The 27,424-nt window shown below is 43.6% G+C and overlaps 1 protein-coding gene across 1 annotated transcript in view; it reads right to left on the reverse strand.

Annotated features, from left to right (window-relative positions):
* LOC126209561 (uncharacterized) overlaps window positions 1–27,424 on the reverse strand; it is an 811,828-nt gene that overhangs the window by 614,117 nt on the left and 170,287 nt on the right. The window contains exon 2 of the mRNA XM_049938895.1: window positions 25,681–25,737. The gene's annotated coding sequence lies outside the window, so the exon portion shown is untranslated. The remainder of the gene's footprint in view (window positions 1–25,680; window positions 25,738–27,424) is intronic.

Genomic DNA, 27,424 nt, shown 5'->3' on the forward strand with positions numbered 1-27,424 from the left:
TGTTCCATTCGTAACACTTCTCCATTATTTGCCGTAAGCTAAAGATCTGGTCCTGACAACCTCTAAGAGGCCTAAACTCACACTGATTTTCATCCAATTTGTCCTCAACTAATACTCGCACTTTCCTTTCAACAATACCTGAGAAGATTTTACCCACAACGCTGATTAAACAGATACCTCTGTAGTTGTTACAATCTTTTCTGTTTCCAGGTTTAAAGATTGGTGTGATTACTGCTTTCGTCTAGTCTGATGGAACCTGTACATATAACATGTTATCCACATATGAAGATGGTAAACATGCTTACCGAAACCGGTAAACGGCAATAAAGGTTGTTTACAAGCGATCTTGGCTACAAAGTTCATATTCTCTCAAGAAATTATTACAGATCGCCACTTACCACTCAAGATGAGTAAACTAATGTTTCGTTTATTTTGCAGGTACATGTCTGCAGTCCTGATACAGATTGAAAACCGCCCCATAGTTTCGTAAAACGATGGTAGAGAAGTCAAAACGTTCTGCAGTCGGCCTCACGTACCACTTCTCTAAATTTTCTCAATACTGCCTCGCGAAAAGAACGTCGTCTTTCCTCCAGGGATTCCCAGTTCCCAAAGCCGTAATACGCACACGTTTATCGAACCTACCGGTGACCGAGCGAGGTGGCGCAGTGGTTCGACACTGGACTCGCATTCGGGAGGACGTCGGTTCAATCCCGCGTCCGGCCATCCTGATTTGGGTTTTCCGTGATTTCCCTAAATCACTCCAGGCAAATGCCGGGATGGTTCCTCTGAAAGGGCACGGCCGACTTCCTTCCCCATCCTTCCCTAATCCGATGAGACCGATGACCGCGCTGTCTGGTCTCCTTCCCCAAACCAACCAATCAACCAACCTACCGGTAACAAATCCAGCAACACACCTCTGAAATGCTTCGATGACGTCCTTTAACCAGGCCTTGTAGGGATCCCAAACACTAGAACAGTACTCAACATGGGTCGCGCTATTAATCTATAAGCAATCTCCTTTCTAGATGAGAAAACGAAGTCAAACATTCACTTCCGTACTACCAGCCGGCTGCGTTTGCCGAGCGGTTCTAGGCACTTCAGTCCGGAACCGCGCGACTGCTACGGCCGCAGGTTCGAATCCGTTCTCCGGAATGGATGTGTGTGATGTCCTTAGGTTAGTTAGGTTTAAGTAGTTCTAAGTTCTAGGGGACTGATGACCTCAGATGTTCAGTCCCATAGCGCTCAGAGCCAGTCAGAGCCAGTTGAACCATTTGAGCCGTACTGCCAACCTAATGTTCTCGTTCCATTTATATCGCTTTGAAAAGTTACGCCTAGTTATTAAATCGCTGTGACTGTGCAAACAGCACCTACTAATGCTACATTCGAACGTCACAGAATTGTTTTTCCTACCCATCCGCATCAATTTAAATTTCCTGGCGCAATGGATAAACGTATAGGAAAAACAGAAAGTAGTACAGTAATTTCGCACTAGAACAGGTTTCTCGAAGTTGAAAATTTGCATTCCATACTACCATCCATGTATGACATACTAAAAGTTCAGAAAACCCTCACCTTTTTGTAAGGTGCCCCCTCCCTTTACGAGTACCTGACGACTGACAATAAAAAAAAAAAAAATGGTCCAAACGGCTGTGAGCACTATGGGACTTAACTGCTGAGGTCATCAGTCCCCTAGAACTTAGAACTACGTAAACCTAACCTACCTAAGGGCATCACACACATTTATGCCCGAGGCAGGATTCGAACCTGCGACCGTAGCGGTCGCTCGGTTCCCGACTGTAGCGCCTAGAACCGCTCGGTCACCCCGGCCGGCGACTGACAATCATTACGTTCTTACAAATATATCGTTACGATGAAAAATCCAACGTGAGCCGTGGGGGAAACGCTCGCGCCAGTGATTCTCTCATCTAGTAGGGGCAGTAATCACGTTCAGGCCCACATGCGCGTTTTCCCTTTGGTTTTCCTCTTCTGGCTGCTATTTAAGGGCGACACTTCAGGCTATGATTATCTTGGTTTTCCGCTACGGGGCCTAGTGGTTGTGCTTGCCCGTTGCTTGGGCATAAGTTGTGTTGGCAAGTCTTGGAGTGACCGTTACGGAGGAACGTTGGTTGCTCGCGGCGCTGTGTTATGATTTGAGGAGTGTGTCGGCGGCGGGCTGGTGGTGAGAGCCTGCAATGCACTAGCAAGTGTGTATATTGTACTACCTGATGCTGGATGCCCATGTATGCTATGTGGATTCTCTTCCTTTGCCGCTATTAACGGTGGGCATCAGCTATTTCTTTGAAGTTGTGTTTGTGATCAATCTGATCGTAATTTGTGTTCACAGCAAGAAACAGTGATTTGTATGTGAATATTCCCGCCATGGCGAGAATAAGGAATTCACTCTTGGTTCCCCTATATGTTGAGTAGTGCTGTTAAGACTAAAACACTGCTCGGTGGCGGGAGCACTAAGCTTGAGTAGCGCGAAGGCTGCCTGAGTCATTCTTGGATCGACATGCCGTTAACTTCCCCAGACTCACGCTTGTTATTGGGGTCTGCCTGTAAGCGCAAAGAACTGAGCTGTAAGAACAGAATAGTTTTCTGTGCTATGTGTTTAAGGTCTTGCATGTGTTAAGGGTATTAAATTTAAAGAGGGGGGGGGGGGGGGCATAACTCTGAAATAAGATGGTTGTGTTGTGTTGTGTCCTTCAGTTTGGTTGTCTGTACTTTTCTAAAACATTTTACAGTGTACTACGAAAGGCGGGCACAATAGGTCCCGGATTGGATTGACAAATACAGGAAAGGGGACGGAGGGGGGGGGGGGGGTGTGGGAGGGCTTGATTGAAATATGTTCGGATGGCATTAGCTCGGCAAACTACGTCATAGACGTTCGGCGCTACTTGGCTGCATCCTGTCAGATTCGTAGCTGACAGAAGTTGAGTATACTATCTCGTAAAATATTTGGAGATTCCTCTCGTTGATGTGTTCGGGCTGCACCAAGGTGCGCCTGTTCCTAGTAGTGTGGTCACCCTTGTTTTAGGGTGGGTCAGCCGTTGGTATGTGCCCGCTGTTGCGTGGAACTTAAACTGACTATAAAAGTTTGAAAGGGATTTCACGAATGAGTTCGGTGGAATAAGTCACTATATAATTGGTGGAATTCCGTTGTTCTATTATATATTTATTGGTTTAAGATTCCCGTTGGAAATTTGCTCTTTTACTTAAAATTTATTATTTAATATTCTGTACTGTTACTTGTCTTACCAATGGGGATTTAGTTCCCCTAAATTCTTGTTAAATTTGTAGGCAATTATGCTTGTCATCTACATTTATATGGAATTTTTTGTTATTTTGTTAAGAGGAAGGATCTTCACTCAAGTTGTTTCAGTCCGTATAATCTTAAAAACACTGTATGAGGTTTTTAATTATATTTGTAATTGATGGCTATTGGTAGGCCGATTTGTAAAACATTTTGTAGAACTGTTTTTGGGGATACGTATAATCTTTGTGAACTACAAACCCGTGTTTCCGGCTTGTGACGTGACTAACCAGAAAACGCAAACTTCTCTGCAAAGAAATGACAGTAATATTCACCGTTTTTTAACATTCATACAGCGAATAGGTACTGATATTTTGTTTACACAAGTGGTTGCAGATCAAAAGGCAAGATTACGTATCCGATCACTTGTATAACATAAAATTTTAATCTGCCCGGGATTTTCAAACCAGCGCACTCTTCGCTTGCAGATCACTCCTCACAATTTGTGGGTTCCTGCTTTCTATGGTATAGTACTGAGAATATTACTCGCCAGCTGTTGAAAATGTGATTTATTCACCACTATATGTTTCGGGACTACATTATTCCATTATATCCCATGATAGAGTAGACACATTTGACAACAGATGAATATTACTGACACGTGATCTAGTTTCACGATCGCTTCACAGTTAGAAGAATCCATTGAATAGTACGAACGGAAATTTCAGCATTTTGAAGTCATACGTCAAGTGAGCTTCCAAAAAATATTCTTTCAACTTTCATATTATTGTAAATGGTAAATGACCGTTTTGATATAGCTTACACTATGGAAATCCGATTACGAACAGATTATTATTTTAGCTGGCCGCAGAATCTGGTCTCTGCGATATGTAGCAATCCGAAGGTGTTTCTTAATGATTAAAATGAGTGTTTAATGGAGTAATAAACTTATAAATACAAGTTTTGTTACCAGATGGTCCTACTAAAAAGAGGAATAACGTAACTCCGTGCCAGCAGTATTCAAATGTCGCCTCTCAAATGCGGTTCTCAGTCCGCCTGGCTGTAACGTGCGTTGGAGTGGCATTTTCGTATTGCATTTCAACAGAACGAGGTAGAACAAGAACAGCCTATAACTGCTTGTCTCTCTCGTCTACGTATCCTATTTGTTGTAAAGAAATAAAAACTGTTTGCACGTTCCGGGAAAGAATAAAGCAAAATAAATTCACGAAGACTAAAACAAGAATTAAAAATGCCTTAGCCTGTTAGGACTACGCATGAAACACTATGCTCTCCACCGACAGCAGTCGACAGAGATCGAAATTTTCAGAATTATCAGAGTGGAAACCATCCCTCCTCATGTCACAAAACAAACGACCACGCAATTGCAGAGAACACACAGGCTTAAACAGAGTGGTGTATTGCTCTGATTTGCTTACACCTTACAACAGTACTGTTGAATTTTTGACCAATCGCTGCTCACTCGACTGACAAAAATAACGACTCCAGATGGGCATCCTAAAATTAGGGGGGAAAAAAGCAGCCGTTAGTAAACGCTTGTACAGAAAATACACTTATCCATTGTGGAACATCTAAGCTACTAATTTCTCTTATTTCCAGAACCTTTAAAAGCACTGGAACAGGCTCTTCGACCGGTTAAAAATACAAAGAAGGATGAGTGTGCAGTACATAGTGTTTACTGTGTAGCTAAAGACAGCTGTTTGTGTAGTAAGATACTGAAGCAATTTTGTCTTAAAAATACATCTACGTATTTATTCAACTGCACTAGAGCTTTTGAAGAGTCTAGCTGTACAGTACTTGTTCAACTTTGCAGTGAAATATATCCTAGGAGACGAGAAATGTGATAAACATTAAGGACAAAATTGCTAACACAGCCCACTTGCTTTGTGACTTTAACATCAGGTAACGGGATGGAATCTGTCCTGCGTCCGTAGTCTTGGCATTCGTAATTACTACAGCCTCCGTCTATTTGTGTGAAAAGCTTCGTTACAAACTCCATATCGCAATACTCCACTTTAGAAGTCAGCTTGATCCACAGTTGTTTCTTTTTAATACAATCCCTTGAATGTCACTGCAGACAAAAAGCCACGTGCACAGTGAACACCGTAAAGTAGTTAACTTCTGCATATCATTAGTTTTAGAAAATATTACTTGCATACCTTCACAGGATCGGGAGATAAATTATGTTAACAATGTAGGAGAGCCTCTGACTCTTTTTTTTTTACAGACTCCTACCTTCTTGCACTGATCTGGGCCAAATCATGTATACATATGTTTTAAGACAAAAGCTAAACTCTGTTCAGCTGAAAAACACTCATGCCCCTACAGAGACAGGGGCTACGTCATAAAAGGTATTTATCGTGTGCGACATTTTGATGAATTTTGGAAACAGAAGGCCACTGTTTTAGTAACACTACCCTTAAAATAAAAAAACTGCGTCTTCATTATTTTGCAATACAATCACTTGAAATTTTAAAATACAGGAAGTATATTAAATATGGCGGTAATAGATATAATAGATATATGCTGAAATTCAGAACGCAAATGTATTGTAAATTAGCGACCACGCAACTTCCGTAATAAAACAGTAAAAGAAGTACACCTTAACCAATTGCATTTCTTTTTTGAAGGCGATAACCGACATTTTGTCATTCGCTTGTAAATACCTGAGGTATAAATGTAAATAAGCAACAGGATCTGTTCTTATCCTGGTACCAAACTGCTGCTGTAGGATAATATCCTGATGATGTAGTTTCTGCTAATGAGTATCCTTACTGGCGGAGGGGCGTCACTTTAATACAACAGCAGGAATGTCATTTACGCCACTGTCTTGCATTGTTCACATGAGATTTTGTGTTTTAGCTGTTTGTGTCGCGTTTCTGAGGCGAAAGTGTGAAATTTTGCAGGAGTCCACTCGTAACTTATATCGGGAACCACACGCATTCCTTTCTGAGTATTGAGCCAATGGTTGTTCGTCCTGTTTATTGATTCATACTCTCTCGCCTACCTGCCTTGGCCGGCTGCGGTGGTCTAGCGGTTCTAGGCGCTCAGTCTGGAGCTGCGCGACTGCTACGGTCGCAGGTTCGAATCCTGCCTCGGGCATGGATGTGTGTGATGTCCTTAGGTTAGTTAGGTTTAAGTAGTTCTAAGTTCTAGGGGACTAATGACCATAGATGTTAAGTCCCATAGTGCTCAGAGCCATTTGAGCCATCTACCTGCCTTGACAGCTAGAGCTTTTCAAGTTATGCTACACAAATAAGGTATCGATTAAGTGGAGTCATCACTTTCGCCACATACACTGATACGCCAAAACATTGTGACCAGTGCCCACCGCGACGTTGGATGCCGCCTGATGACCTTGTGGACACGTGGGGCGGTAACACAAAAATGTAAGCGTAACAGCCTCGGACGGGGTATCACCCTAGTGAAGATATAGATTGCAAATGGGAAAAACTAGTGAGATAAGCGACTTTGACAACGAACAGATTATTATTATGCAGAGTCTGTCAACGAGTATCTCGAAAATTGGGAATTTGTGGCAAGATCTTATGGGACCAAACTGTTGAGGTCATCGGTCCCTAAGCTTAACCGCTACTTAATCTAACTTAAACTACATCTACATTTATACTTCGCAAGCCACCCAACGGTGTGTGGCGGAGGGCACTTTACGTGCCACTGTCATTACCTCCCTTTCCTGTTCCAGTCGCGTATGGTTCGCGGGAAGAACGACTGTCTGAAAGCCTCCGTGCGCGCTCGAATCTCTCTAATTTTACATTCGTGATCTCCTCGGGAGGTATAAGTAGGGGGAAGCAATATATTCGATACCTCATCCAGAAACGCACCCTCTCGTGCTTACGCTAAGGACCCCCTCCCCCCCCCCCCCCGCCCCACTCACACACACGGGAGGACTCGAACCTCCGACGGGGGGAGCCGGGTGAACCGTGACAAGATGCCTAAGGCCAAGCGGCGAGTATCTCGAAACCGGTGAATCTGGTCGGATATTCACATGCTGCTGTCATGAGCATCTACGGAAAGAGGTAGGACAGTGAAACTATCACTGGGCGCTTAATGGTTGTATGTCAACGAATCTTCACAGAACGTGGAGTCCAGAGGCTTGTCTGCTCTGTAAAGTACCGTAGATGGTGATCTATGTCATCTCTGCCGAAAGAGCACAGTGCTGGTGTATCAGAGCACACCGCTCATCGTGCCGTGTTGAACGAGGATCTCCGTGGCAGACCACGCCTACGTGTTCACATGTTGAGCCAACGTCATCGTCAGTATGATCTCAATGGGCATGGGAGCATCGGGATTCGACCGTCGATCAATGGAAATATGTCAACTCCTCAGCCGAATCAAATTTTTCTCCACTAGGTCGCTGATCGTCTGCACAAACGCCGTCAACGAGATGAACGGCGGCTCGAAATGTGCTGCGCACCACGGACGCAGGCTCGTGGGAGCAGCATTATGCTATGGGAGACATTCTCCTGCGCTTGCATGGGACCTGTGACAGTAATCGAAGACGCGCTGACCGGTGCGAACCACCTGCATCTCTTCAAGCTTGATGTCTTCTCCGACGGCGATGACATCTTCAGGCAGTATAATAGTCCGTGTCTCGGTGCCAGAACCGTGCCACAGTCGTTTGAGGAGCATTCTAGTGAACTTAAGGAATACGCCTAATGTAAATCCTATGGACTCCACCTGGGTCGCTATCGGGTGCCATGACCGCGTACGAAAATCAGCTGCCCCGTTATTTGCGCGAATTACATGACCTCTGGCGTAGACATATAATGCACATACCTCCACAAACCTACAAACAAACTGTCGGATTCCTGATACGCTGAGTCAATTATGTATTTTGTTACAGAGACGGACACACAAACTATTAAACAGGTTGTCATAATGGTTTGGCTCGTCAGTGTATCAAACAAATACAACACTGAAAGTGTGATAGCCGGCCGCTGTGGCCGAGCGGTTCTAGGCGCTTCAGTCCGGAACCGTGACAGCGCTACGGTTGCAGGTTCGAATCCTGCCTCGGGCATGGATGTGTGTAATGTCCTTAGGTTAGTTAGGTTTAACGAGTTGTAAGTTCTAGGGGACTTATGACCTCAGAAGTTCAGTCCCATAGTTCTAAGAGCCATTTGAACCATTTTTGTTGAAGCCGAACATCCAATAAAATACTTTTTAATATATTTTTTTTAAGTTACCATTCCTCAAGAACATTATAGTAGTTCCCTAGGAACAAGGGTTGGTCTGTGATCACTAGACCACGGATTTTTAGGTCGTAAAAAAGTGTGTTTTAGGCACCTAAAATAGGCTCCTTCAGTAGTTTAGTTAGGCTATATAAAACCTAAAATAGGCTCTAATAAAAATGATGCAGAGAAAATAAAAATAAATTAAAATACACAGTGTTGACAGTATGAACATCTTATTAGTCATTAAAACAAGGAGAATGAATATTAACACAGTTACAGAGCACAGCAATCTACAACATTAGTGTTGAACATAACTCCAAATATTTTAGAGTTCCTGCAAGATAAAGATCTCCGTAAAAAAGATGTGGCAATGGTTTAATTAATACATTCGTAGTTTCGCATATTCTGAACATAGTTGGCTTCACAATAAATAACCAAAATCTTTTCTAGGTTTTCTAGTGAAAAACTGTGGCGTTTGTCAGTACTGATTTGTTTTCGCTGGGAAAAAGTGAACGATGACCTGTTTTTACTGCGGTGCATGGGAGCGGTAGGGGAAGTACCGTACTCGTTGCTGGACATATGGCACCTGACAGATGGCCGCCCCTTCTGAACAAGCGAGTGGAATCTACCGGTGCTTCAGATGAAAACATCTCACTACTGGCAAATTTTTTTTCGAACCGGAAAATTCACGTATAATACCTTTCACGAAACAGAGTAGTTCGATAGAACTGCCTGTAGACAGCAGCGAGAAAATGCGCGAAGGGCAGTAATTTAGCTTTAGAGGGCGTCTACGATTAACACAAGAACTCAATGTCAGATTAACGAAATAGGTACTTTTTAGGATTTTGATGCCGAAATAGGGAAAATTAGGCGTCTACGTCGAAATACGCAATTTTAGGTCCTATAGAACAATGGTATTCAGTTTAGTTAGTCATGAAACGCAGAAGTACGAACTTATATGCAAATTGGTGCTTCGGAAAAAAATTGGTTTTAACTTAAAGATCCGTGATCTATTTTTTACATATGAATAATAGAACACCTATAAAGAGTATTTGGTATTAACAGGGGTAGGGATATAAAAAAATAAAAAAAGATCGAAGTGTTAGGCAAATACGAAGCATTGTCGTGTCCCACTGACGTGTCCTGAGAGGGAGTGGAAGGACTGCGTTGGTGCGCGTCAGAGAACTTACTTGGCATGAAGTCTCGGTGGTGTGGGCCGCCAACTCCTCACTGCTCCGTGGTAGAGAAGGCTGCAAGGTGAGCTAGAGTACGGAACTCGGATAGGATCTTAGGGAAGCTTTCATGTATGAACACTCGATGTATAGAACGATTATACTGGAAGTACCCCTGGCACTTGTGATTTAAATAAGATTCTATATACAGTCTCCAATGATTGTCTATCTGGCTATGCAGTTGCCATCCCTAACTTCCCAAACCTAAGTCCTAAGAGGCGAGCGCACCAGACTAAGTGTCACCTGTGTCGATTCAGCCTAAGTCCCTACTTGTTGCTGTGCTCAATACTCTCCTGCAACTCTTGCAGCATCCCGACGCCGACTAACGTGGACCGGCGTCCTAGGTACCTCACTCCATCACTGTCCTTCGATCTAGCGGCTACCCGCTTTTATAGGGGGTAGTGCACCCGGCACCACTTGTTCTAGAAGGTTCTAGCACCCCCGAACTTTGAGCCCTGAGTAGGCTAGTCACGCGGCAGCATGTGATGCCTATGTGATGAACTAGCCATTCTCCACTGTTTGCTGTGTCCAAGGGTTGCCACTAACTTTGCTAGAGCCTCGTGATACTGCATACTCCGCTCTTGTTAGTCGAGTACACATTACACATGAGATAGTCTGGTCACGTCCGCCTCGCTTGATCTGTAGCAATAATTTTCCAGCCTACAGCCTACATGATTTTAATTCTATCTTCTACTATTCGCGACAGCATGAGCGCATATCAACTAGCCACCTTGCTGCACGCTGGGCAGAAAATATTTTTTCCATCTGTCGTATAGTGTGGAAAAACTTGGAGCCACTGTCTTATATGATGAAATAGGCACTTTTTAGGATATTAAAGCCGAAATAGGCAAAAATAGGCACTAACGTCGAAATATGCTTTTTTAGGTTCTATAGATTTAACGCTATTAAGTGTAAATAGTCATGAAACGTATAAGTACAAATTTTTATGGAAATAGGAACTCAGGAACAAAATAGGTTTTTACCTAAAATCCGCGGTCCAGTGATCACCCATGTTTGCAAAATACGGCTCAAACATTTAAGCGCAGTTTTTACTGTTTTGGGTACGGAATACGCAATGCTTGTAATAGTTCTTGTTATAGAGTAGAAGACGATCTTTCAGATAATAACTGAGCTGCGACGGTAGGTCCGTTCTGTACCAGTTTGCAAATTAATCTTTTCTTGTGCTTTCTATAATGTTCACAGCACTAATTAAGTTTGGTTTGTCTGTTTTCCCATACGTCAATGTATTTCCCACAGAATCTTACATCACGAAAGCATAAAATGAATGAACAATGAAAGGCATTAGTCCGTGTTTGTCTGCAACAATAGCCAACGTTTCTTTAAGAATTGATGTATTGTGAACTGGAAGTATGCCCCACGCAAACGTTCGCATAATAATTTATTACGTCACTGTCACTGAATCACATCACGTCACGGGGAACAGCTGTTGCCAGAGACATAGTATTCGGCGAAACTTCCTGCCGTACAAGGCTCAGAGGCACAAGAGTACAGACGCTCTGCGGCGTTGATATGTAATGTGAGTTACCTATATAATCCAGACATGTGCTCTGCGCGAAAGGCTGTCGAGCAAACCAAATTCCTCATTCGCTTCTGAAACATCATCCTCCGCTTCGAGACACACATTCGCGTGGTTTTCTCGTCGAAAATCACTATGTTTACTGGCCTATGTGATACGCCGCTGACCTGGTTAGTGTCCCTGCTAGTTCGGTGGAATCTCGTCATTCAGGGGCCAGAATCTAACAAAAGTTGTTGCCCATAACATGACCTGTCACACTAGACTTTGTCGGAAAGACTTCATAACCATGCATTGTATTTAATTGATCGTGACGTCATAAATTATTACAGTAAAATATCCAATATTCCTGCTTTAATTTGTTCAAAAATATAGTATTACTACCCGTCCATTCGCCGTTCCATTTGACAAGTCACAAATACGTTGCAGTGCAATCATTGCGAGACATCTTCAGAAAATGATTCGCTTTAAATGTGAAAATATTAACAATGGAAACAAGAAGCTTTTTTTTGTCACTGTCGAAGGTCGACATTTTGTCTTTAACATCGATATTACGAAGTGCCCAAGACTACAGTATCAATGTTTAAATATGGATGTTTAAACTCGTAAAATCGATATTTTGCAAACATGGGTGATGATAGACCAACCCTTGTTCCTTGGGAACTACTGTAATGTTCTTGGGGAATGGTAACACACAAAAAAGCCAATATTAAAGAAGTATTTTATTGGATGTTCGGTTTCGACAAAACTATGCTATTATCATCGGAATGGCGGACAGTGGTGGGCTCGCGCGTGCCTGGCCGAAAGGCGAAGGTGGGATCTGGCCGCGTGGCAGCTGCCTTACCCCTTTCCAACAGGTACGGGGTGCTTCCTAGTGGTGATGACATCGTTTCCGAGCCACCACAGGATGCCTCGCCTGTTGGGCCAGTGGCCGATTCTCCGGCAAGGTCCCGACAGTCACAGAGGGCGGGCCTATTAGTTATAGGGAGCTCCAACGTTAGGCGGGTTATGGAGCCCCTCAGGAAAATAGCGGGTAGGTCGGGGAAGAATGCCAGTGTGCACTCGGTGTGCTTGCCGGGAGGTCTCGTCCGTAATGTGGAGGAGGCCCTTCCGGCAGCTATTGAACGCACTGGGTGTGACCGGCTGCAGATAGTAGCACATGTCGGAACGAATGACGCCTGCCGCTTGGGTTCTGAGGCCATCCTTGGTTCCTTCCGGCGGCTGGCTGATTTGGTGAAGACAACCAGCATCGCACGCGGAGTGCAAGCTGAGCTTAATATCTGCAGCATAGTGCCCAGAGTCGATCGCGGTCCTCTGGTTTGGAGCCGTGTGGAGGGTCTAAACCAGAGGCTCAGACGACTCTGCGACTATAATGGTTGCAAATTCATCGACCTCCGTTATTGGGTGGAGAACTGTAGGGCCCCCCTAGACAGGTCAGGCGTGCACTACACACCGGAAGCAGCTACTAGGGTAGCAGAGTACGTGTGGCGTGCACACGGGGGTTTTTTAGGTTAGAGGGACCCCCCCTTGGGCGAAACGATAAAATACCTGACGGCTTACCAGAGAGAACATCAGCATCGTTGATAAAGAACGTCCGTCCTCAGAGACCAAAAACAGGAAAAGTTAACGTAATATTGGTAAACTGCAGGAGTATCCAGGGCAAGGTTCCTGAATTAGTATCGCTTATTGAAGGAAATAGTGCGCATGTAGTATTAGTAACGGAATGTTGGTTAAAACCGGAAGTGAACAGTAACGAAATCCTAGACACAGAATGGAATATATACCGCAAGGATAGGATAAACGCCAATGGTGGAGGAGTATTTATAGCAGTAAAGAATTCAATAATATCCAGTGAAGTTATTAGCGAATGCGAATGTGAAATAATCTGGGTTAAGTTAAGTATCAAAGGTGGGTCAGATATGATAGTCGGATGCTTCTATAGACCACCTGCATCAGCAACCGTAGTAGTTGAGCGCCTCAGAGAGAACCTGCAGAACGTCGTGAAGAAGTTTCGTGATCATACTATTGTAATAGGGGGAGACTTCAATCTACCAGGTATAGAATGGGATAGTCACACAATCAGAACTGGAGCCAGGGACAGAGACTCTTGTGACATTATCCTGACTGCCTTGTCCGAGAATTACTTCGAGCAGATAGTTAGAGAACCAACTCGTGAAGCTAACGTTTTAGACCTCATAGCAACAAATAGACCGGAACTTTTCGACTCCGTGAATGTAGAAGAGGGTATCAGTGATCATAAGTCAGTGGTTGCATCAATGACTACAAGTGTAATAAGAAATGCCAAGAAAGGAAGGAAAATATATTTGCTTAACAAGAGTGATAGGGCACAAATCGCAGAATATCTGAGTGACCACCATCAAACGTTCATTTCTGAGGAAGAGGATGTGGAACAAAAATGGAAAAAATTCAGAAACATCGTCCAGTACGCCTTAGATAAGTTCGTACCGACTAAGGTCCAAAGCGAGGGGAAAGATCCACCGTGGTATAACAATCATGTACGAAAGGTACTACGGAAACAAAGAAAGCTTCATCATAGGTTTAAGAGTAGTCGAATCATAGCTGATAAGGAAAAGCTGAACGAAGCGAAAAAGAGCGTAAAGAGAGCAATGAGAGAAGCATTCAACGAATTCGAACATAAAACATTGGCAAACAATCTAAACAAGGACCCTAAAAAGTTTTGGTCATATGTAAAATCGGTAAGCGGATCTAAATCCCCTATTCAGTCACTCGTTGACCACGATGGCACCGAAACAGAGGACGACCGAAGAAAGGCAGAAATACTGAATTCAGTGTTCCGAAACTGTTTCACTGCGGAAAATCGTAACACGGTCCCTGACTTCAGCCGTCGCACGGACGCCAAAATGGAAAATATTGAAATAAACGATATCGGAATTGAAAAACAACTGCTATCACTTAGTAGCGGAAAAGCATCCGGACCAGACGAGATACCCGTAAGATTCTACAGTGATTATGCTAAAGAACTTGCCCCCTTTCTATCAGCAATTTATCGTAGATCTCTGGAAGAACGTAAAGTACCTAGCGACTGGAAGAAAGCGCAGGTCGTTCCCATTTTCAAGAAGGGTCATAAATCAGATGCGAATAATTATAGGCCTATTTCGCTTACGTCAATCTGTTGTAGAATAATGGAACATGTTTTATGTTCTCGTATTATGACGTTCTTAGAAAATACAAATCTCCTTCATCATAACCAACATGGATTCCGCAAACAGAGATCATGTGAAACTCAGCTCGCCCTATTTGTCCAAGAAATTCACAGTGCCGTAGACACTGGCGAGCAGATTGATGCCGTATTCCTGGACTTCAGGAAGGCATTTGATACGGTTCCGCACTTACGTTTAGTGAAAAAAATACGAGCTTACGGAATATCGGACCAGGTTTGTGATTGGATTCAGGATTTCCTAGAAGAAAGAACACAACATGTCATTCTTAACGGTTCAAAATCTGCAGATGTAGAGGTAATTTCGGGAGTACCGCAAGGAAGCGTGATAGGACCTTTATTGTTTACAATATACATAAATGACTTAGTTGACAACATCGGTAGCTCCGTGAGGCTATTTGCAGATGACACGGTTGTCTACAAGAAAGTAGCAACATCAGAAGACTCGTACGTACTCCAGGAAGACCTGCAGAGGATTAATGAATGGTGCGACAGCTGGCAGCTTTCCCTAAACGTAGATAAATGTAATATAATGCGCGTACATAGGGGCAGAAATCCATTCCAGTACGATTATGCCATAGGTGGTAAATCATTGGAAGCGGTAACGACCGTAAAATACTTAGGAGTAATATCCGGAGCGATCTGAAGTGGAATGATCACATAAAACAAATAGTGGGAAAAGCAGGCGCCAGGTTGAGATTCATAGGAAGAATTCTAAGAAAATGTGACTCATCGACGAAAGAAGTAGCTTACAAAACGCTTGTTCGTCCGATTCTTGAGTATTGCTCATCAGTATGGGACCCTTACCAGGTTGGATTAATAGAAGAGATAGACATGATCCAGCGAAAAGCAGCGCGATTCGTCATGGGGACATTTAGTCAGCGCGAGAGCGTTACGGAGATGCTGAACAAGCTCCAGTGGCGGACACTTCAAGAAAGGCGTTACGCAATACGGAGAGGTTTATTATCGAAATTACGAGAGAGCACATTCCGGGAAGAGATGGGCAACATATTACTACCGCCCACATATATCTCGCGTAATGATCACAACGAAAAGATCCGAGAAATTAGAGCAAATACGGAGACTTACAAGCAGTCGTTCTTCCCACGCACAATTCGTGAATGGAACAGGGAAGGGGGGATCAGATAGTGGTACAATAAGTACCCTCCGCCACACACCGTAAGGTGGCTCGCGGAGTATAGATGTAGATGTAGATGTAGATGCTTTAAAATTTTTTTACAACATTTTGTGCATCAATGTTGACAGCTAGTGCTGAACATGAACACTCGTAATTGCCGCAATATGATTATGTTTTTCCAGGACAATCTTATATCTGACATGCCGACGTATAGCTATGTGCCGGCCGGGGTGGCCGTGCGGTTCTAGGCGCTACGGTCTGGGACCGCGTGACTGCTACGGTCGCAGGTTCGAATCCTGCTTCGGGCATGGATGTGTGTGATGTCCTTAGGTTTGTTAGGTTTAAGTAGTTCTAAGTTCTAGGGGACTGATGACCTCAGAAGTTAAGTCCCATAGTGCTCAGAGCCATTTTTTATAGCTATGTTCATGGTAGTGGGAAGTATGTATGCCATGTCAAGCAACTTGCAACACTGATGCAACATGTAGTAAAAAAATTTAAAGCATAAAATTCGATAACAGCATAATTCTGTCGAAACTGGTCATCCAATAGAATGCCTTTTTTGCGAAGTTTCTTTCGGTATCATACAATGTAGATCGCCCCCAGACTGACCATAAGAGGGTATATAGAACGAACAGTGCTGACTTGTGCAACATTTGCACGGGACAACTAGAAGTCGCAAGTTATAGTAGTAGTGGCGACCGTACGTTGACAGAGCGCGACTTGAACGTGGCCGGTGCTGCGACTGTACCCAGAGCGAGTGGGGCTGCAGTGCGAGACGCAGATGCTATCTGGAGAAGCAGCCACAGCAGCAGAGCGCAGAGAAGAGGATAGCGAGGCCGGCTTAATTACTGCTCTTGTGCTAAGCGCCGGTGCCGGTGTCGGAGCACTGGCCTGCAGACAGTTTTACGGCGCGGAGCGGCGCGGCGCGGCGACCCGACCACGCCAGCGTCTGTGTCCGTGTCTGCGTGTGCAGTCTGCGGGCAGCTGTTCGCCCTCGGCCTTGGCGCGGCAGATAGCGATCGATGGGAACTCATCGGGGCGCGGCACGCTCTTCTTCAGCTCGACTGCACAGTAGCCGCCGGCTGCCAGCCTGCAGCTGCGCAGACAGCGGTAGACCGCCAACACGCAGACTGGATCGCGAGTCCGTGGCGCGAGTAGTAATGGGACTCTGTTGCAAGTGTTGTGACCTGTTTAATAAAACAGTACTGAAGGTATAAATTCTATGTGAACAAATCATTTCGAGTATTAGGCTGTTTCATTATAAAACACTAAAACAGCTAAACCACCGATGTTGTGACCGTTTTTACAGCGATAATCTTCAGGACGACTAACTCTTAGTCGCCTTTAAAATGATCACTGCAAAGACGGTCTAAACGGCTGTGGTTTAGCTGTTTGTCCTATGATGACACGGTCTAATAACTAAAACTATTTTGTTCAATACTGAAGATGCCTCGCGGGAAAAAGAGTCTAACTGGTACAAATGAAACAGACACGTAGCTTTAGGTGTACCGAAGCTCTGTAAACTTGCTGTAGAGTGATCAGCCGCCCACGCTTCATCAGCAGGTATGAGCTGCTGTCTGTCTTCTACCGGCAACTCCTTCGCCGGTGCAGCTGTAATATCCACAAATCATAAAATATTCGTGTTCCACAGAATTTATGAAGAGTTTGATGTACAAAATGTAGCTTTGTACAGAAGTGAAACGTGAATGATAAATCGTTGAGTCAAGAAGAAAACAGCGTTTGAAATGTGCTGTTATGGAAACGCGCGCGCGAGTTATGACGTTTGTTCAAATGGCTCTGAGCACTATGGCACTATGGGACGTAACATCGGAGGTCGTCAGTCCCCTAGAACTTAGAACTACTTAAACCTAACTAACCTAAAGACATCACACACATCCACGCCCGAGGCAGGATTCGAACCTGCGACCGTAGCGGTTGCGCGGTTCCAGACTGAAGCGCCTAGAACAGCTCGGCCACACCGGCCGGCGCATGACGTTTGTACAGAATAGACTAGTTGGATAGCTGCAGTAAACAAGTTTTCTGACTAAGCATAACAAGACCACCACCACCACCACAATGACTACAGTTTTATAAAATATATTTTTGTGTGTAACCATCACAAAGCCGCTAAAATATTTATTGTTCTCCAGCTAGTTCCCACAGTTGCTTTCGCCTGGCAGACCGCTTTAAAATTATATGCATATGTCATGTACCATTTAAAAATTTTAAAGTCTCCCAGACGTCGACATATTCTCGAATGAAATAAGTATTCGCAACTCTGAGATGATTATGCATAAACACATCGTCTGCTAAAAGTTTACGTCTATGCATGTAGGCCTGATATTCTGAAACGGGGCATTTGAAACATTAGATTTCCGTGGCTATTACCATCTCTAAAAAATTTTTTCCAGTTATGTGACCGCGTCATTATATTGTTATATAGGCCGTTTCGATCGCTTTTGCAAGTGGTTTTCATAAGAAAGCATTATTGAAATGTTCCACGTACAACATAATAAATAGTAAAAGTAAATCCTCAAATGATGCGCACTTGAAGTTATCTGAGAGTAGATACTCTGACAATAATTACACAGTAAGAAATTTAGATGAAGAGGAATAGACATATCAACATCCGTCACCATGAAATAGGTGCATTCAAGTTCTAAGGCCTCCGGTTTTTTTTTTAATTAACTACTCACCCGAAATTGATGAAACTGGCGTTACTTCTCGACGTAATCGCCCTGCAGACGTACACATTTTTCACAACGCTGACGCCATGATTCCATGGCAGCGGCGAAGGCTTCTTTAGGAGTCTGTTTTGACCACTGGAAAATCGCTGAGGCAATAGCAGCACGGCTGGTGAATGTGCGGCCACGGAGAGTGTCTTTCATTGTTGGAAAAAAGCCAAAAGTCACTAGGAGCCAGGTCAGGTGAGGTGAGGTGAGTAGGGAGCATCAGGAATCAGTTAAAAGTTGTTATCACGAAGAAACTGTTGCGTAACGTTAGCTCGATGTGCGGGTGCGTTGTCTTGGTGAAACAGCACACGCGCAGCCCTTCCCGGACGTTTTTGTTGCAGTGCAGGAAGGAATTTGTTCTTCAAAACATTTTCGTAGGATGAACCTGTTACCGTAGTGCCCTTTGGAATGCAATGGGTAAGGATTACGCCGTCGCTGTCCCAGAACATGGACACCATCATTTTTTCAGCACTGGCGGTTACCCGAAATTTTTTTGGTGGCAGTGAATCTGTGTGCTTCCATTGAGCTGACTGGCGCTTTGTTTCTGGATTGAAAAATGGCATCCACGTCTCATCCATTGTCACAACCAACGAAAAGAAAGTCCCATTCATGCTGTCGTTGCGCGTCAACATTGCTTGGCAACATGCCACACGGGCAGCCATGTGGTCGTCTGTCAGCATTCGTGGCACCCACCTGGATGACACTTTTCGCATTTTCAGGTCGTCATGCAGGATTGTGTGCACAGAACCCACAGAAATGCCAACTCTGGAGGCGATCTGTTCAACAGTCATTCGGCGATCCCCCAAAACAATTCTCTCCACTTTCTCGATCATGTCGTCAAACCGGCTTGTGCGAGTCTGAGGTTGTTTCGGTTTGTTGTCACACGATGTTCTGCCTTCATAAAACTGTCGCACCCACGAACGCACTTTCGACACATCCATAACTCCATCACCACATGTCTCCTTCAACAATCGATGAATTTCAATTGGTTTCACACCACGAAAATTCAGAAAACGAATGACTGCACGCTGTTGAAGTAAGGAAAACGTCGCCATTTTAAGTATTTAAAACAGTTCTCCCTCACGCCGCTGGCGGTAAAATTCCATCTGCCGTATGGTGCTGCCATCTCTGGGACGTATTGACATTGAATGCGGCCTCATTTTAAAACAATGCGCATGTTTCTATCTCTTTCCAGTCCGCAGGAAAAAAAGCGGAGGCCTTAGAACTTGAATGCACCTCGTAAATGAAGTTAAATATTGCCACCTAGGAAGCAAAACAACACGTGACGATGAAGCATGTAGGGCATACGAAGCAGACTAGTACAGGAAGAGAGAGCGTTTCATGTCAAAAGAAGGCTTCTGTTGTAATCGGCATTTATTTGAGGAACACATTTACTGAGAAGGTGCGTCGTTGGAAGAACAGCATTGAATTGACGTAGATCATGGACTGTGGGGGAAACTACAAAGATGAGAATGGACGTACTTGACATTTGGTGTTACAGAAGGATGCTGAAAAACAATACAGACTGATAAGAAATGAAAAGGTTCACCGCAGAATTAAGGAGGAAAGAAATATGTGGGAAACACAGAGGGTAAGTATAATAAGACACGTGTTAAGGCATCGGGAAATAACTTCCATGGTGTGAGACGGTAAAGACTGTACGGGATATCCAATAAATAATTGAGCACGTTGGGTGCAAATGCTACTTTGAGATGGAGAATCTCGACAGGAGAAGAATTCGTGGCACTTGTCATCAAACCAGAAAGAAGACTGATGACTGAAACGAAGGTGATTCCCGCATGGAAATATCACTCATAGAACGTTACCACGATGGGAAGTTCTCAACCAGAATAAAGCAGCGCGCTACGAGAGCTCTTTTTCTCAAATCACAGGATATCTAACCTTGGAATGGAAGGTTTATATTATAGGTGTCAAGATAAAAAAAGTTTTCGGGAAGCAATCGTATAACATTAACCTCTTTCATGCTTCGAACTCAATGTGAAGATACTGAAGCAACAAATATTTAGTAACTTCCCATACTAGGAAGAAGAATAATTTCAAAAGTACTTCTGAATTCATTGCAAGAATTTCTACTTCAGCAACCCATCAGTAAGAAAAAAAAGGAAACACAAAAAATGATTGCCTGCGGAACTGGCATACATAGGGAGACACGTTTGTTTACAGTTTCTTGGCAGTAAAAACGGGGAAAATGGATACCGCGCTAGAGAATATGTAATTTCCTTGTAGAGAAAATAGTGTGTTAGTACATGACTTTTAAGGCAGAGGTAGTGCCCATTAAACGTGACGAGATTTTGTGTATAACATATATACACCAGTGAATGCAGACTTGAATATCACACAGATACTATAAAAGACATTAAAGCCACCATAAAATTAAAGACGAAAATAAGCGAAGTAATTTCCCCCTAGGTAGTCGTCTGATTTATGCTGTCAGATCGGAACCAGACAAACTGCAACATTGGCCTTCCATAATTATATGCGAAGAATATCCAGTAAAAAAAAAAACTAATAAACAAACAAACGAGAACCAGTGCGATGGGTTGTAGCAGCATGTGAAATGCAATGAGTAAAGAAATAATTACCGGCTCCCGACAACTTACGTCAATGGGAAATTCTTAAAAGAGAAAAATAATGTTGATGTCCCAGTTTGGTAGTTGCTGTTATAAACGGTGGATACATTGTAGTTTGTAACGAAAAATAGGGAGACACAAAAGTATCGAGAAACAGATCACCTGAATATAACATTTAGAAAGTCACAGTAACATCTTAAGCTTTATATTCCACATGTTACAGGACTGAGTGCTACAAAGCTAAAAGAAGGCTTGGTAATTCAAAGATATCCATCCTTAAAAGTTTTCTGAACGAAGTTAAACGAGGTAGGTATTTCCATACTACGCTGAAGTCGGCCATAAAATAAACGTATATACACACTAAGTCAGGAGACGATGCGGTAAAGATTTGTTTAATTGAATGCTCACGAAACTGAATGCTGGAAGAATGAAGAAAATATAAGACACACTTATGCGAGCGGACTTCAAAAACAAAGTTGCACATTTCATTGTCAGCCGAGTAACGTTTGCTGAATGCAGCACTACACTTCAAAGTAGCGTTGATACACAACACTATTTTTCGACATAGTTACCAAGTATCTGTAAACAACAGTCGGGTTCTTCCGCCACTGGTTCAGATAATCGAAGATAGAAATCCGCTCCTTGGTCACGGAGCATTTCGAGAGTAAACGCCCTAATCACTGACGTCCTCTTTCTGCCCGGATGTTGTTTCAGCTGATCGACAAGATGTTCAATGTGTTGCCACCATTTCACTACGGGTGGATGCGACATTGTATTTGGTTCACATACTGCTAGAATTTCACGATGAATCTGTGTGAAATTTAGACATTTTGCGCACAAGAATCGTACTGTGCTGCTTACTTCAACTTGGGAATAAGTTTCCAGTTCCAGAATGAGATTTTCACTCTGCAGCGGAGTGTGCGCTGATATGAAACTTCCTGGCAGATTAAAACTGTGTGCCCGACCGAGACTCGAACTCGGGACCTTTGCCTTTCGCGGGCAAGTGCTCTACAAACTGAGCTACTGAAGCACGACTCACGCCCGGTACTCACAGCTTTACTTCTGCCAGTATCTCGTCTCCTACCTTCCAAACTTTACAGAAGCTCTCCTGCGACTGCCAGGAAGTTTCATATCAGCGCACACTCCGCTGCAGAGTGAAAATCTCATTCTGGAAACATCCCCAGGCTGTGGCTAAGCCATGTCTCCGCTATATCCTTTCTTTCAGGAGTGCTAGTTCTGCAAGGTTCGCAGGAGAGCTTCTGTAAAGTTTGGAAGGTAGGAGACGAGATACTCGCAGAAGTAAAGCTGTGAGTACCGGGCGTGAGTCGTGCTTCGGTAGCTCAGTTTGTAGAGCACTTGCCCGCGAAAGGCAAAGGTCCCGAGTTCGAGTCTCGGTCGGGCACACAGTTTTAATCTGCCAGGAAGTCTCATATCAGCGCACACTCCGCTGCAGAGTGAAAATCTCATTCTGGAAACATCCCCAGGCTGTGGCCACGCCATGTCTCCGCTATATCCTTTCTTTCAGGAGTGCTAGTTCTGCAAGGTTCGCAGGAGAGCTTCTGTAAAGTTTGGAAGGTAGGAGACGAGATACTGGCAGAAGTAAAGCTGTGAGTACCGGGCGTGAGTCGTGCTTCGGTAGCTCAGTTTGTAGAGCACTTTCCCGCGAAAGGCAAAGGTCCCGAGTTCGAGTCTCGGTCGGGCACACAGTTTTAATCTGCCAGGAAGTTTCAAGTTTCCAGTTGCCGTGCCATTTCACTAGCACACTGTGAAGCGTGTGTTATCCGTACTGCAGTAAAACTCTCTCTTCACGGATCACGAAAACGTACTCTCTTCTATGTGCCACTCTTGTTGAGCAACGGCTTTTGCTTTCTGAAGTCCATACGCAAAATATTAGTTATAATGTTTCTCTCTTCGTCAACAATGATTAAATATTTGCCTTGTGAATTAAATTATTCGTGACACTACATATGTCAGAATGAGATGCGGTAAAGGTGAATAATTAAACTACTTCCGGGTCACAGCAACGTGCGCCATTCTCTTCCATTTAATCTGAAACCTGGAACAGTATTTTTTGCGTTGTTGATAGTGATCCTTCAGTAGGGCGGGAATCTATCACCAAGTGCCGTCGTTGGTACTAGAAGCGGATTGTATGATTCTGACTCCTTCCTTTAGTGTCAAAGAGCGAGGCGACGCAACGGCTTAAAACATTCGACTCGCATTTGAGCGGTCGATGAATCAAATCCACATCCGGCTACCCAGATTCAGGCGTACCTTGGTTTCCGTAAATTGCTCAATGCCAATGTCGGGATGGTTCCTTTGAACAGGACGCGGCGCAGTTACTAAAGCATCGTTCCTTGGTCTTCATTGTTGTCATGCCCATGCCCATCCTTAACAACACTACAGATCACGGACCCTTGTGACAGTTATCAATACTTGAGATAACACGAGTAATCTGAGTAATGAAATGAGACTCTCATGACGTGCGTGTGGGTTTTCTGCCGATTTTTCGTATCCATTTCATGTCTCAGTATGTCTCACAAGCACCTACGGAGATGAGTCAAAAGGCTTGGGTTTGAAACAGGTCAACAGGTAGGCTTATAAATACTGGGGGACTTGTTTATCAGGATTGGGCGCGGCCATACGTCATCGGAATTAATTATAATTCAGATAATGTGGAATTCCACAAAATTTGATTTGGAGGAACTTCTCACAAGAAACAAGATTTTCGTATATATAGTCAGCAGCTACTGTATCTCCTACGAGTCATTCTCCAGTCACTGGAAGCTGTGTCGATCTTTCATCTTCGTAACAAAAAAAAAAAAAAAAAAAAAAAAAAAAAGTTTTTAAATGCAGTTGCATAAGTAGGAATAAAATGACAATGTGTTCATGAATGTTAACAGTAATGATTTATGCATTCTGTAAACTGATTCGTTCCATATCATTTCGATACGAGAATAGTTTAAATTATCGATGAAATATGTAACCAACTAAGTAACTAACTCATCACTAGGAGGCTTCTTGTCTAAATTTAACGCTTTTTCCTGCAATATCGAGCCTGGAGTCGGAACTTCATTCTCCCTCTTTACACTAAATCTAGAAGTACGTCATCTAGCGGTTCATTCTTTGCTTTCTTTGCTGTCCCACGACTCTCTAAAGCGTCCTTTGTAATCATTTTGAATCAAAAGTTTGCCACTTCTCTCTGGTTATTCGTCCAGTCTGACTCTCTTGAAATTCCAAAACCAATGTCAGCAGCTATGTTTTTCAACAATTATACATTTTATACACCGCATGAAGTGCACTGACTTGTTCCCATTGATGCACTATCATCTTTTTTTCTACGACGTCATTTTTATATCTGCAACAATGAGAGGCAATACAGAATTATAAAAATCAACGTTAACTCATTAACTGACACCGTGCCACGATCCATGACAACATTTGACTGCATTTGAATGATTGTGAAACACTGTGTAGTTACTGGATTTAAAATAAACCGTCCTGGTAAACCACAGATCCAAATTAATGAGGGCCACAAAGTTTATTCCTATGTACCTCCGAGAATATAGAAGGCGATTGGTGATAACTAAAAGATGTATCGACAACAGACGCATATCGATCGCTAGCGAATCTCTCCATGTTTTAACTGACGATACAGGCGTTTAATACGAGCAGTTCGTTGAAGTCCGTGGTACTAATTGTCCCGCGGCAACAACTCACTTTGGAAAGCTGTTCAGCGGGTTGCCTATCTGCATGTACAAACTAGTTTTGTGTGACAGTACTGGGCGGATGATTTCTTCACATGTTCCAACATGCGCCATATTTTTATATGTCTTGCAGTTTTCTTCTTCCAGTCCTAAAACCCAAGAGGTACTTATGAGTAACCCTGTGTATGAACTGTGCTTGCGAACTAGAGCAGCAGGGCAACTGGTAGAAGTCCTCGAAGTGAGTTCGAATAGTGTTATACCTCTGCAGTTAGAACCAGATACGAAGATTACGAGTGATTGCAGAAGGCCTTAATGCAAAACTTGAGTAGTCACTCTTTGAGTTGGAAGTAGGCTGTTTAGGTTCTCTTATTGGTAACGCCACGTAGTGCTCTGTATGAAAATCACTGGCTGTGCTGTGTGCAGTCTGTGGCTAGTTTACATTGTTGCCCGCCATTGTAGTGTTGGGTAGTTGGCTGTTAACAGCGCGTAGCGTTGCGCAGTTGGAGTCGAGCCGCCAGCAGTGGTGGATGTGGGGAAGTGAGATGGCGGATTTTTGAGAATAGATAATCTGGAGGTGTGTCCATCAGAAACAGTACATTTGTAGGAATGGATGTCATGAACTGCTATATATATTATGACGATCAAGGTAAATACATTGTTTGCTCTCTATTAAAATCTTTCATTTGCTAACTATGCCTATCAGTAGTTAGTGCCTTCCGTAGTTTGAATCTTTTATTTAGCTGGCAGCAGTGGCGCTCGCTGTATTGCAGTAGTTCGAGTAACGAAGATTTTTGTGAGGTAAGTTATTTGTGAAACGAATAGGTTAATTTAGTCGGGGCCATTCTCTTGTAGGGATTATTGAAAGTTAGATTGCGTTGCGCTAAAAGTATTGTGTGTCAGTTTAAGCACAGTCATGTATAATTTTTCTAAGGGGACGTTTCATAGAGTGACTACTCGAATGTTACTTTTCTGACACGGCTATTTCCTAAAATGCCGCTTACATCTTCTCATACGTTTTTCAACGTTTCCCAAATTCGCTCTAACCGCAGCGGTATAGCAATGAGTGAACAGGCAGCTGCTTGCTTACCTGTAGCTGGGCCGGCACTACTCCACGAACAGCATCCGTCCTTTGGAGGCTCAGCACCTGCAACAAGAGCGCCGCTGAGCGATTAACTCTGCTGAAGCCGCCGCCGCCGCCGCCGCCGCCGCACCCTTCTATCCGCGTGTAAACAATGGATAATAGCGCGGCTGCGATTGCATATTAATGAAACCGGCCCCAGATAACGGCCCGCCACCATCGGCGCGCACAAAGCCGACTTATCGAGAGTCGAGATAAAGCCTCGCGGATAACGGGGAACTGCAATGGCTTTTCTGATATGTTTGTTTTGAAACGATGTTGTGTTTTTCCTACTAGTAAAAATTGCACGGGACTATGTGAGCGTCGTTCAACAAGTGTACGGTGGAGACGAAAATATTTTTTTGGTAGATAAGACACTCTTAGAGGGGTGACACAGACAATTAAAATTCTTGTGAGTGTCGTGCCGAGTCTCTGTATAAAATACTTTCAAGTATATGAAGTATTTGGCCTTATTAATCGTTGATTACCGATTTCGGTCATTACAACCATCTTCAGTACTCCAGATGACCATACGACTCAGTGCTCAGAAGCGCAATATGATACCAACTGATGTCTGACATGATCTTCACAGGGCACTGGTTCCTCTGGTCGTCCGTAACCTTGGTCTGAAGATGGTTTTAACGATCGAAACCGATTCCCAACATAACACATAAAATAATATTGCGATCTGTAATGCTACTTTTTATTTCTGTAAACACAAATATCTCTTTAAGATTGCTTTGTTAAAATCTTTCGCATACCTCAGTAATGTTTGCATCTGTGTCAATCCAGTACTGTATTAATGTAGACAAGAATTACTATCATTCTTCTGTTGTAACTGCATTTTACAGTTATCAGCAGCTGAACAACTGATCGAGATTTACGTCTCAAAGAGGAAAGAAGTTGGGCGTTTCAAGCGACTGGGGTACCAACAGACCATGTACTGGCCATCAGTGGGAACGATAAGAGTAAGATGGCTCACAGCCTGAATAACAGCGCATTTGATCACGTCTTTAAGAAGGATGACACGTGTAAACACTCCGACTTTAACGATGTGCTTATTCCGGGTAGCCCACGAGTCTTTATTAACAAAGTTTGAATTATTAATACACAAAAATATTAAAACATTAGTTTTTTATTTGGTTGGAGGTGCATCTCTGAAAACCAGGTACACACTGAAACCCCGCGTCACACTATCGCAGTCCGCCACTAGAGGATCCGAAACAACACAGTGCAGCCCATCTGCACATCATTCAAAGCTCCTCTAGCTGCTTGCTACGGTACTGTGGGGCGGGGATTTCAGTGTTACGTGATTTTAAGAGATGCACCTCAAACATAATAAAAAATGAATTTCGGTTTACTTTTTTATTAGGCAATAATTCAAACATTATGACTACCACTCTTAACATACCCCTTGGGCGCCTGGAACAATAGATGCAGCCAGAGTTGACCGATGTTGGAATAACGATTCGACGACGAGACTCCCCCACGACTGGAGTGGACAGACGGACCACAGAGCACCTGACCGCTCGCTAATTCAATCCTGGAGAACAGAACCGGTGAGCGGCCCGACCAAAGAAGTATCTCCTGGTCGCATGATGCAAGAGCCGCTGCTCAACACATGCGCTTCAGCTGGCCGGACATATCATCAGGGATCAGGATCATATCTAATCACAGCCAATAAATGCTTGGAGAGTAACAAAGGGCGAGTAGA

Source organism: Schistocerca nitens, chromosome 1 (genome assembly GCF_023898315.1).
Source record: "Schistocerca nitens isolate TAMUIC-IGC-003100 chromosome 1, iqSchNite1.1, whole genome shotgun sequence".
NCBI classification, from domain to species: domain Eukaryota; kingdom Metazoa; phylum Arthropoda; class Insecta; order Orthoptera; family Acrididae; genus Schistocerca; species Schistocerca nitens.